Source organism: Squalius cephalus (genome assembly GCF_949319135.1).
Source record: "Squalius cephalus genome assembly, chromosome: 23".
NCBI classification, from domain to species: Eukaryota; Metazoa; Chordata; class Actinopteri; order Cypriniformes; family Leuciscidae; genus Squalius; species Squalius cephalus.
The window spans coordinates 30,158,085-30,170,687 of NC_137144.1; the positions used below are offsets into that span (position 1 = coordinate 30,158,085).

The 12,603-nt window shown below is 38.6% G+C and overlaps 1 long non-coding RNA gene across 1 annotated transcript; it reads right to left on the bottom strand.

Moving 5' to 3' along the window:
• Positions 1-10,062: 10,062 nt before the first annotated feature.
• Positions 10,063-10,332, bottom strand: LOC307151772. The gene is made up of 2 exons (XR_013819930.1): positions 10,297-10,332; positions 10,063-10,171 (listed from the first exon to the last, which is right to left on the bottom strand). It is a non-coding gene; the product is annotated as an uncharacterized lncRNA (long non-coding RNA).
• Positions 10,333-12,603: the final 2,271 nt, after the last annotated feature.

Below are 12,603 nucleotides of genomic sequence, written 5' to 3' on the forward strand. Positions count from 1 at the left end.
GGCAGCAGGCTACTGCAAACGTTTAGGGGTTTATTTCCACAGAATGGGGTTACAAAAGTAAAGCAAATGTTGACCCAACTGAGGTAAACCAAACATAACAAAAAAATAAAAAATAAAAAACAAACAAAAAAACATACAATAAAGGTGAGTCACTGCATTTGCCTCTCAAACATTTACAGAGGTCTAAGGTCTACAGGACCTGTTCTCTCACAGAACACTACTCCCTCACACTGAAACAATTAACAAATTTATACATTGGTGTCCAGCACCAATTAACACAAAAAGGGGAATACAAAGACATATAATGGCCATTACTCACAATAAACAAATATGAAAACATCAAATATACATAAACAAACACTTCAAATAATACTATGAAATAACTCCACTTAATAAATGTACTTCTTATACATAAACAACAAAAAGAAAAGCAAAATAGTCCTTGGAGTTCCCCCGGAGCAGAAACCAGAATGGTCGCGGTCCGATCATTGGCCGGAACCATATATATATGTCCGATGTTTCCACCCGAACCCCTTTTGATGGTGCACCGGCTCACGGGACTCCGATGAAACAAACAGACAAAAAACCGGTAAGAATAAACTCAAACTAAACGTTAAAGAGTGTGCGCACTTAACTCCAAACGAAAGTTTAAATAAAGTTTATTAAACCAAATCAATGTTGTTGTGTATTCTTTGCTATAAACAAAATCCATTTAATAAAAAGAAACAAACTGACCTGACCCAGGCTCACCAACATCCGCCACACCTCGATAAAACGGTGTAAAAAATGTAAGAAAATAAATAAAATGTGAAAGGATAAAGGGAAAAGCGTTGGTGAAGTGAACTAACTAAGTGAAGTTAGTTAATGTTTATAACAGTGTTGTAATTAAATCTTAACCACTCATTCTTGATTGCGTCCACTTTCGGAAGGCCAAATAAATTGACTGCAAACACACAGCATATCAAAACATGGCGGCTACAACACTACTACTACGACAGCTGAAGCCATGCCTTCTTTCTTTGCATATGCATTTGGACGGCCTTATTTTCACAGAGTGATGTAGGTCATTGAGGGAGAATTCGATCAAGGCATTTTAATTAGGTCTGGATCTCTTTTAGATATATCTATATATATATATATATATATTTTTGTGGAAGACTTTAAGCTTTGTAAGTTTGCAGATCTTATACATGCACAAACAGCTACATAACACACTGAACTGAAGAAAAAGGAAAACATGAAAACGCACAATATGACCCTTTTAAGACACCCTCACAGGCGTCACTAGGGGGGGAAAGGAGTACTGTGTATGGGCCCAGAGGCATTGCAGGGCACATATCGATCTCCCATGGGTGTCACGACCGCACAGAGAGAAAAGAGCACGGGATCCAAATGCAGTGTGGTGAGGCTTTATTTCAGGGCAATCCGAAAATCAAGGTCCAAACATAGGCAGATGTCGAAAATCAAGACAGGCAATATCGAAACAACAGACAGGCAATATCAAAACAACAAACAGGCAAGGCACGAAAACACGAGAACTGGAGTGGCGTGACATACAACATTGATCCACAAAGAACACAAGACAAACAGGGCATTAAATACATGCATGACGAGGGGAAAACGAGAGACAGCTGGTGATTACAATTACTAACACCTGAGTGTAATACACAGACAGGAATTGTGGGAGTTGAAGTTCATGTGCATGACACCGTGGGGAAAAGGAGGACATCTAGTGGATACACGGGGAAACACAACCAAACACTGTGACATTACCCCCCTTCAACGGAGTGGCTCCCAGACACTACAAGACAGGACAAGGAACAAAACAAAAGCTCAGAAGGGAGTTGGCCCGGTTCCTCAGCTTCCTCCCTCTCAGCAACAGCGACTTCCAGGGCACTGGGGGAATCGGGGGTCTTCCTCCTCCTCCGTCGCTTACGGCGGTGAGGTGCAGGCTCTGAGCTGGGCTCTGGGGTTTGAGCGGTGTCTGGGCTGGGCAGCGGGGATGCACTCTCTGGGCTGGGCAGCGGCGATGCAGCTTTCTTTGAACTGAGCAGCGATGAAGCCTTCCTTGAGCTGTGCAGCGATGAAGCGTTCTCTGAGCTGGGCAGCAATGATGCGTGGGAGGCTGTTGTATCCCGCTGGCTTCGATGGTGGAGATACATCGTGAACCTCACAAAATCCAAAATTTCCAGCCCCTTCATTTCCCATTGGGGCAATGGATCATCCAAACAACCATTAAGGATATCCTTCAGGGAGGCGTCATTGTGGCCTAGGTCTTGTGCCATTCTGAAGAAGGTTTTAGAAAATTCACTTACAGCTTGACCCCGTTGGCGTAAGCCCATCAATTCCTGAAACCTCCTCCTCCTCTCCTTCTGAGTGATGGTGGAAGGAGCCTCAACCACCGAACTGCTGGATCCCTTCATCTTTGGTGGATCAATCTGTCACGACCGCACAGAGAGAAAAGAGCACGGGATCCAAATGCAGTGTGGTGAGGCTTTATTTCAGGGCAATCCAAAAATCAAGGTCCAAACATAGGCAGGGGTCGAAAATCCAGACAGGCAATATCGAAACAACAGACAGACAATATCAAAACAACAAACAGGCAAGGCACGAAAACACGAGAACTGGAGTGGCGTGACATACAACATTGATCCACAAAGAACACAAGACAAACAGGGCATTAAATACATGCATGACGAGGGGAAAACGAGAGACAGCTGGTGATTACAATTACTAACACCTGAGTGTAATACACAGACAGGAATTGTGGGAGTTGAAGTTCATGTGCATGACACCGTGGGGAAAAGGAGGACATCTAGTGGATACACGGGGAAACACAACCAGACACTGTGACAATGGGGGCCTCTGTGATTCCTACCGACGGGGCCTGGAAAACCTAGTGACGCCACTGGACACCCTACCTAATCTAAACACAAGCTCAGTGATATCACTAGTGTATGTATACAAACCTTTGAATGATCTGCATGCTCTGTGCTGTTCATTCAACATGTTGCAAAAGAATGTTAATTTGTACAAACTTCATATTACATTCATGCAAGATGAAAGCGGTGGGATATTTTGCTAATAAAATGATTGTGCTAGAAGTATAGCGTGAACTTTGTCTCGTCTCTGTATCATCGCATTCAGCTTTTATTATGTTTTACATCTGTGCAGCAAGATCATTTTTTGGCGTTTTCCAACATTTCAGTGTGGACGAGAAACTTTTGGAAAATGCTTTAAAATGTTAGTGTGAACGGATTATATTTTAAAATGAAAACACCATTTTCAAATGAATACGGATTAATGTAGCCTGACGCTTATGACATACAGTACATTTATTATACATTGAATGATGGACACTATATGCTGACATCAAATCTGATAATCAAGATGTATATTTTTAAAGACAGTCATGTATGTCTCTCAGATAAATATTAGATAATATGTTTTTGTTTTTAGGAAAGATCAGATTTGAATGCCTGAGTGAATGGCTAAATTACATAAAATAGCTGTGTTCTGATTGACAGGGTCTTTGCTGATCTGGGTCTCTTTACTTTCTAGGCAAGACAAATGTATTTATATAGCACATTCATACTATTACAACCCTGGTCTAGGGTCATGGTGATTACATTAATAAATTCAGAAAACCCATTTGCATGTTTCCTTATCCTTTTATTTTTTGCAATTTCACCACAAAGTTGTGTGAACAAAAACTTTGTGGTGGGCTTAACCAAAATAACTCGTTACATCAAAAAGTAATCTGATTAGGTAATGCACATTACTTGTAGTTAATTACTTGTTAGATCAAAAAGTAATCTGATTAGGTAATGCACATTACTTGTAGTTAATTACTTGTTACATCAAAAAGTAATCTGATTAGGTAATGCACATTACTTGTAGTTAATTACTTGTTAGATCAAAAAGTAATCTGATTAGGTAATGCATGTTACTTGTAACACATTACTTTACTTGTAACATCAAAAAAGTAATCTGAATGGGTTATGCATGTTACTTGTAATGCGTTACCCCCAACTCTGATCATTTCAGATGAGATTGAAAAAAAACGTATCGCTAGGTTTTCTCAGAGGAGGGCTATGATAGAAATGTTCATGTCCATCTTGAACATAATCAGAATGATCAGCTAATAAGGGTAAATCTCCATACTCTGGTGCACTGGAGGAGCATCTGAGTGGTTTCCACAGTTGTACCTTGACAGGCTGTAGAAAACTCTGATGGAATCACGTCCTCATGTTCTGATATCATAGATATGCGAAGTGCAACCTGTATGAAGTTGTATGAAGCCTTTGCAATATTTCGCATTTATATTTTTTATAGTTTTCACATGATTTAACATAATTGTATTGATTAGTTTGTTAAATTTACATACTTTATCTGTTTGATTATTGTCTTATTTAATACAGTATATATTCAGTTTAAACCATAACCGCATGCTGTCACTCAAGTGGACATCTAAAGATCTCTTTATTTTGTACAAAAATAAAATGAAATAAAAATTCTTGTTTTTCATGCCCTAAGAGCAATAAAAACACATAGGAAAAAAAATCCTGACTGAGGTTATCATAATTCATGCATGAAAGGGTTAAAGTATCACCCAAGCTTTTAATCTCTTACATCCAAACACATTGAGACTGCGTCTGAAATTATAACGTCTGAGTTTATTTTGAATAAGTAATTACTTCACGACCGCTTAAAATGTATGTCCTAAATAGTATGATTGTATAGTATGAGTATAATCTGGACGCACTACATCTGCCATGTTGTCACTATCATGTGACCTACCAGCATCAGTTGCGTCTCTTCACTGTCGTTCATAAACCCTCTCCCATGGCCTCATGGGATAGTAAAGTGTCCATTATATACACAGTTCAGAATCTAACCGGAAGACGTAGTAGGTCATCTAAGTAGGTACTGTTGGAGAATTTCCTTGATTCATGTCTAAGTATGATGTAATGAAAATGACAAGCATGACAAAATGGGTCTGAGAAAGGATGAGAGAATGGAAAATAACCAGCTTGCATCAGCAATGCAAAGTGTCAAAATACTGAACCAACAGAGCACCATTGTGTGAGGTTTGACCAATAGAGAAGACATGTTTAACTGTGCCAAGGTCACCAGGCGTAACTGAAGAAGAAAGATAGGTCTGAGGGTACCCACTGGAGACTTGATGATATGAAAAAGGTATAAAAATGAATGCTGGATATTATAACTTCAGATGACCAGCTGGCTTCTCCTTTGTTGTGTGTACAATAAATTAAATTCTTCTGACCTGGAACCTCGACTCCGAGAAAGCTTTTTTGAGACCTGAACCAAAAAGAACTTTGAATTTGCCACAACATAATTGTCGAGCCGAGCCAGGAGGGACAAGGGGTCGAGGGGTGACCACGGTGGGCGTGCTGGCAGAGGCCTCACAAAACAAAGGTGCCATAAAAATAAGGTAAGCAAATTTTGCTTATATTTGTTTTGTGCTGCCCCTGTTAAGCTAGCGCCCGGTTGGTGACGGCCTTAAACAAAAGACTCCACCAAAAAGAACCTAAAAGTGATAAAAGGAGGGAGGAAACAGGAGGGTAGGTTCCAGGTTTTGAGAAAAAAGTGCATGCAGTATCTGTTTGTCTGTCCAAACAAGTGCGTATTCCATTCGCATGAAGGTGCATTGTACATGTGTGCGTCACAGTATTTTATGCGAAAAGTGCGTTTGCAAGATTATATGTTGTATTGTCCATAAACGCAGAAGGTGCGATTATTTGTGTACGCGAGAGGCGCGTGTCCCCAACGCAGAAGACGCGTTGCACGCGAGAAGCACGTGATTTGTTTGTCTTATATGTTGTAAGTGTGCGTGCAAAGCAACGCCCTACGTGAAAAGTGTGTTTGAAATGATAAGCACGTGATCTGTTAGTCTGTTCTGTTTTATGTGAGGAGAAAAGTGTTTTTTGTTTGTGTCTAAATGCTTTTTCATCTTAAGTAGAAGGAGATAAATCGTTTTGGAGAAAATTAGCATTGATAATAGTAATGATACCTTTATAATATAATAAAATATAATTTGTTTTTCTAAAAAAAAAAAAAAGTGCTAGAAAATAAAAGTTAGAAAATTATATAGCCATGTTTGAGCAGAATTGATAGAAAGGACGGAGACGCAGAGAAAGTGCTTGTTAACTGAGCTCTGTGCTCTGCATAAAAGAAAGATTACAGTTGAGCCACTGTCCCGAAATTGTTACAATTGTATTTAAGTGACCTTGGCACCGCTCAGTGAGAAAATTAGGCTGAGAAAGCTGAGACAAAGGCACATAAAATAAAACTCTTACAAGAAATAATTTTTGAATCAGTGTTATTAAAAGTTTAATGGATGATAAAACAAAAATTGATGACAGGAAAATAATTTGGATAGGGAAACAGCCCATATTGTCAAAAGTTTGATTGATTGACTTTGTCTTTTCATTTGTTACAAGAAAAATAATAAATAAGTGTGTGAGAGCGGCTTTGCGTGTGAGTGTGACACTGTGTGAGTGTGTGTGATTGTGTGTATGAAATCCCGGGTGTATGAGTGTACGTGTGTCAGAGTGGCACTGTGTGTGTGTGAGTGGCTCTGTGTGCGGCTGTATGTATGAGTGTACGTTATAGCAGACTGAAAGCGTTTGTATTGGGATAAAGAAAAAAGGAGGGAGAGAAGTGACAAGAGAGTTTTTTCACCTTTTGACACCTGAAAAAAGTACAAATGTGGTCTAGAGTGAGAGATAATTATGAGGCAGAGGAGACTAGATTGTGGAAAGAAGAATGATTTTCAAGAAGCATTAATACTAACCAAAGGTATTGAGAATCACTTCTGGTTAGAAAAAGAGTTCATAGATAATGAAGGGCAGAGACAGGAGTTAACAGACCAAGGGAAGGATGAGCTTTTTAAAAAATTGACAGGAATAACAAATTTGTACCAGGTTGAACGAAAATGGCCCTTAGTGGATTGGCATGATATGATAAAAAAATAAAAAAAAAAAATAAAAAAAAATACCTTAACTCTTGAAGCTCTGAGACCACACTTGAACAGATTTGACCTTCCCAAAACTACCCTTTTGGATTTATTGCTGACAAAATGAGAAATAAAGCTAAATCCATTGCACATCCCATACCTGAAAAGAAATGCCTGGTACACTTGGCCTCGGGGTTTCGGAGGAGCCTTGATTTTGAGGAACATGTATATGGTAGTGAGCTCAAGGCCAGAAAAGTGGGAAAGTGACACAACCGTTAAAGTCGGACAGGGAGGAGAAATCAGACCAGCACAGGTAGATAATTGGACACTGGAAAAACTGGTGGTAGTGGTAGTTTTGAGGAGCAACCCCAACCATACCAGTCATATGTTGGTAGAAATTCATGAAAAAGACAGAAGTGCAGTCAGTTGTCAAAAAAGAGCAGTCAGTAACAACTGAGAATGTTACAACGATGGACAAATAGGAGTGGAAACGCGGAGACAAATCTCAAAAAAAATTTGTATTAGAAATAATTTGGCTTTGCCTCTTCATTGTTACAAGAAAAAATTAAATGTGTGTGTGCGCGTAAAATGCACAGATTAAGACTGTTTGAAAAAGAACGATATTCATTTATAAAGAGAAACTAGAATTATGAAAGAACACTTTCTCTCTCATATAGCAAAAGTAAACAGTGACTGTGATATGAGAAAGAGATGCAGAAAGGAGGGGCTGCCTCTGACAGAGAGAGGACGGGCTGCAAAAAGAAAGTGAGACTGCATGTGTGTGTGTGTGTGAGGAAGGAAAGGAGGGAGACAGAGAGAAAGAGTTCACCTTTCCTAGTTCTGACTAGCTTATAAACCAGAGAGGGAGCAACCATTTCCAACATACACTTTGAACTGAACTTTGAGAGATTTTATTTGTAACTGTCATCCCCACCAGTGGACCTGTAATAGAGGAACTGCATTTCTGAAATACCTGAGAAAGACTAATCAGATATCTTAATAAATGCCTGACCATCTTGCTGAAAACTAGTTAAGAATAGATGCAAGCTGGGGTTAGTAAGGAATACTGGAAATGAGTGAAACACACTGATAATAAAGATTATAATGGCATCAACACCTGTAGAGATACCAAGATCAAAATATTACATTTGCAGAGATACTATAGGACAACCCTCCAAAAATGGGGAAAGAAGCCCAACTGAAACATTTGTAAAAATAAATAAATAAAAAGGTATTCAAACACAGTTTACTAAGAGATCAAGTAAGATTGGTGAAATCTGCTAATCCAGTCAGAATTAAAAGTAGACTAATTTCACAAATACCAAGAAAACACCAATAAAAATAATTGCTAAGAAATTAACCTGAAAGAAAATATAAAAATTGCTTAAATGTTAGTTGACCGGTCTATGGGGGAATTAAATTAATAAGCAGGCCTAACAGGGATTGATATGGAGGATTGTGCAAACTGGTGGCCATCAAAAACACTGGAGTTTTCTCCTTAGTATAAGTGGTTTGTGTAGTTCCCAGAGGAAAATCAAATAATTGATAAAAAGGTTTATAGAAATATCTGACATTTAGAGATAAAAATATATAGAGAGAGATAGACATGCTAGATGTGGGTATGACTGACCTGTTATATAAAGACGTAGCCTATGATGCATCTTGTTATCCCTGGGAGACAGTTTTAAATTTGAGCCATTGCAGAAATTGAGATCTTTGGATTGCGTTACTTAAAATAACTTGTGCATTGTGTTGAATGAGCAGGATTGGGTGACCAAGCTAAACCGATATTTTTAACAGCCATACTGTATTATACACATTTTACAGTAATGAGACTCATTGATTTAATCCTAAAATGCTTGAGAGAGTAGGGATCGATATGACGAGTGATAAAAATACTATATATGTGACCGAAAATAAGGCAACTCAGACAGACTGAAAGACTGCTATTTTCTGCATTCTGCAAAGAAGAAAAATTCTTGCTCTTTTCTGCAAAGGAGAACTTGCTTTATTAAAATTGCATGGGGAAACTGCTGTTATCAACCAGATGATACTTCTGAAATTAAGGGACAATTGAAAGAGATGGTTGAAGAATTTATAAAGGACGAATCTGATTAACACGGATCTCTGAGTGTTCAATTTCCAGATGACACCAGACAGCTTTTGGGACGGCTACCCCAACATAACCAACAGCAACTGGACTGTGCAACAAGTGAGAGCAAGAAACATAAGGACACGACTGCAGAGAAAAGAAGAGGCATTTGGTTGGTGGGCCTTCATCCCCTCTGAAAGAGGAAGCTGAAACTTCTGAGGGGTTGGTATGGACAAAGACTGTGTTGATGCAGAAACAACCAAGAAAAACATCCTGCCATCATGCAAAATTGCCTCCTCCATGGCTTGGCCAAAAGCCAGACTGAGGAGAGGCAGAGAGACAACAGCATCCAGAGTCAAACCACTATGTCCCAACATGACACCAGACCCTTGAATGCCAACAAAGACTGACAGATCAAATGCATCGGATGAGGAGGGAAACACTCAGACAGCAGCCCAACCAGTTCAACTGATCGCTGGTCCAAGCAGAAGGGCTTCATCCTTTACTGAGTGGGCACAGGTGATGCGTTTTCAATGATCACTACAGAGACCGCTTCAAATTTCATTGATTGGCCATATTAATTGTATTTTGATTATTCACTGGTCCAACAGCAGTTCTCTATGTTCTGTGCAGCTGACACTCTCTATTTGCTTTCTTTCAATAGACATTAGTCCAGCTGTAAGCATTAAAAAAAAAAGGCCTTGGGAGGGGAAGTGTTTGCATGACTCAATAATTAACTACAACTGACGCTGGACTGCATAGTGAGGGACTACTGCATTAACCAACTAGGGGTAAATGCATAATTAGATGATGATGATGTTGTCCACTGAACAGTAGAAATGAACAGATAAGATAAATTGATTATGGTTCTTTCAAACGACAGCATGTCCAGACCCACCAGAATTTTTTATCTATTAGATATTGAAAAATTTGGGGTTTATGACAGCAGTGTTTAACACAATCAAATGGCAACTGATATCGACCAGCTGTGTTATTCAAAACATTTAGACACTGTCACATGGGGAATGACATATTGCCTACATTCAGTAGCTTTTGTCATCAGAGTTGTGTTACCAATTTACAATTAGCTGTATTCGCACCTTGAAATTTAGAATAGATAATTGAATATAAAATTAAGTCTATATCATTAGTCAAGAAGGCATAAGCAAAACCCTCAACTTCAGACTATTGGACAAATGAGGTATTACAAGACAAATAATTACACTAGCAACCCTTTTTACTATTTTAATTTAAGATGCGCATGGTTTTGACCATTGTGCAAGGGGGGAGAGTATTAGAAAAATAAAATTAGAAAAATAAAAAAGACAAAGATTTACAGAATAATGTCAGAAAAGGAACAGCAACTCCAAAAGGCTTTATCCCAGTTTCAGAAGGACCCTTCAAACATCTAGTGATGGATTATGTGGACATGATAAAATCAGTAAGAGGAAAAAGATACAGATACAGTTTTCATTAATAGATTTAGCAGATGGGTCGAAGCAGAACCCTCAGCAGACCAAGGAGCAGAAACTGATAAAATTTTAACCAAAGAAGTCATCCCAAGATTCGGCATACCATCTCAGATTAGCTCTGACAATCAACAGAACAATTAAGACTAAGATCAAGCAATGGATGCCTTAGGCCTTCAGATAAAATACACTAGCAAAATGACATGGCAAAACAGACAAGCTCTGAATTGGCTACTGGCAGAAAAAGGAGGGGTTTGTGTGATGTTTGGAATTGACTGTTGCACCTTTATTCCGAATAACACAGCCTCTGATGGAGCTTTTACTAGGGCCATGAAGAAGCTGAAGGATCTGAGACAAGAAGTTGCTGAGAATGTGGGGAGATAAGAGACGTTGGATACTGGTTTGACTCTATATTTGGGTCTTGGAAAGAATGGTTCATTCAGGTGGGAATAATAATAGCTGTGGCTGTTGTCATTTTTCTTTTGTTGTTCTGCTGTGTTGTGCCTTTTCTCAGATCCATGCTAACCAACGTGGCCGCCAAACAGATGATTAATGTGTCAGTCAAACCATCTGGAGTTAACATCGGGTGCACAAACACAAGAGTGCACCAAATTGGGCCAGGACTGGACGAGCTAGAAGACTTCCTGTAAGGAGGTCTGGTGAAGGAGTAAGGAATGGGGTACCTTGTTACTTCTGATTTCTAACAGTTTGATTCTGTTTTAATAGAAAGGGCGGTAGTAACACTCTGTATTTTATTTTTGGGGTAAAATTAGACAGATCATTAGAACATGAGTAGAGTAGGGAGTTAGTTAGACGGGTTTTAATTGTTTCTCTGATTTTTATGAAGGACCCCTTCCTGAGTGTTTTTCCTTTTTCTTTTTACACTTATAATCCTACTGAGAATATTTTTACATATTGTTTTACGGTGTATACTTTACTCTTAACACCTTTTACCTATTTATTTATTATTCTCAGGTAAGGTAAAGAAAGTCAAATCTGACCTAAACCATAAGCATTCAAAAGGTACTTAAAATTTGGTCAGAAGACTCCCCTGTGGTATGTTCTCATTAAAAGTCTTCCAGCATCATAAATCTAAATCTCAGAAGGCAGATTTTGTAATCAATTAAATTTATTTTAATTGGTTACTTTTCTTTTTATAATAAACAAAAATATAAAGGCAAATAGAACTTTATCATTTTAGTATAAAATACAATAATCACGTTTTGAATCAAAGGTGTAGTAAGCTCTGGCTTCTTATCTTCTGCTTGGGGTTTCTTGTCCTCAGCTCTGGGCTTCTAGGCGTCGGGGGCTCTGGCGTATCAGTATCCCGAGAGGCAGTCAGTTCATTCAGTCTTTTATACTCCTGTTGTTTTCAACAGACGTTAGGTTGACACTCCTCCAAAGTTTCCCAGATCCTTCTCCAGGCATGTGCAAGCGGTCCACCTCTTCATGTCCTTGAACTACAGTAAACTCAACTAAGATGGCTGAGTCCATTTAAAGTTCTAGGAGTCCTCTAGCGCACACACATAATCGCACTTTTCTGCTCCTCTTAACATGAGTTGGCACAGTCACATATACATACAAAACCAATTACTGTACATCTATGCCAAAACAATATAAGCCATCTTTTACAAACAAAATAAATAATAACATTGAATGCAATGCATTATATCCAATACACTGGCTAAATATGTGTAACAAAAAGGCATCTATAATAAACAGGAAGGCAGGTAATTGCATTTTCTTGATATTATACAACAATATAATCACACTAACAGTCACAAACATGAATATGTGAATGAGAGGGGACGATACAAGGTTTGAAGCAGGTCATTGCCCGTGGTACGAGGTAATGCAACCAGATATAAAAGGAAAAGATAAGAATGTTTTTTACTATTTTTATCACTTACTAATCATTTTACTCTTATAACAGAGTACTTTTAATATTTTAAAGTTTTTTTATGAATCAAAAGTGAAGTACGTGCATAAGACTACTGGGAGATATTTCCACCAGGAAAACAGAGAAATTAATTACAAGCGCGGTCGCCAATTGCCGGACCAGC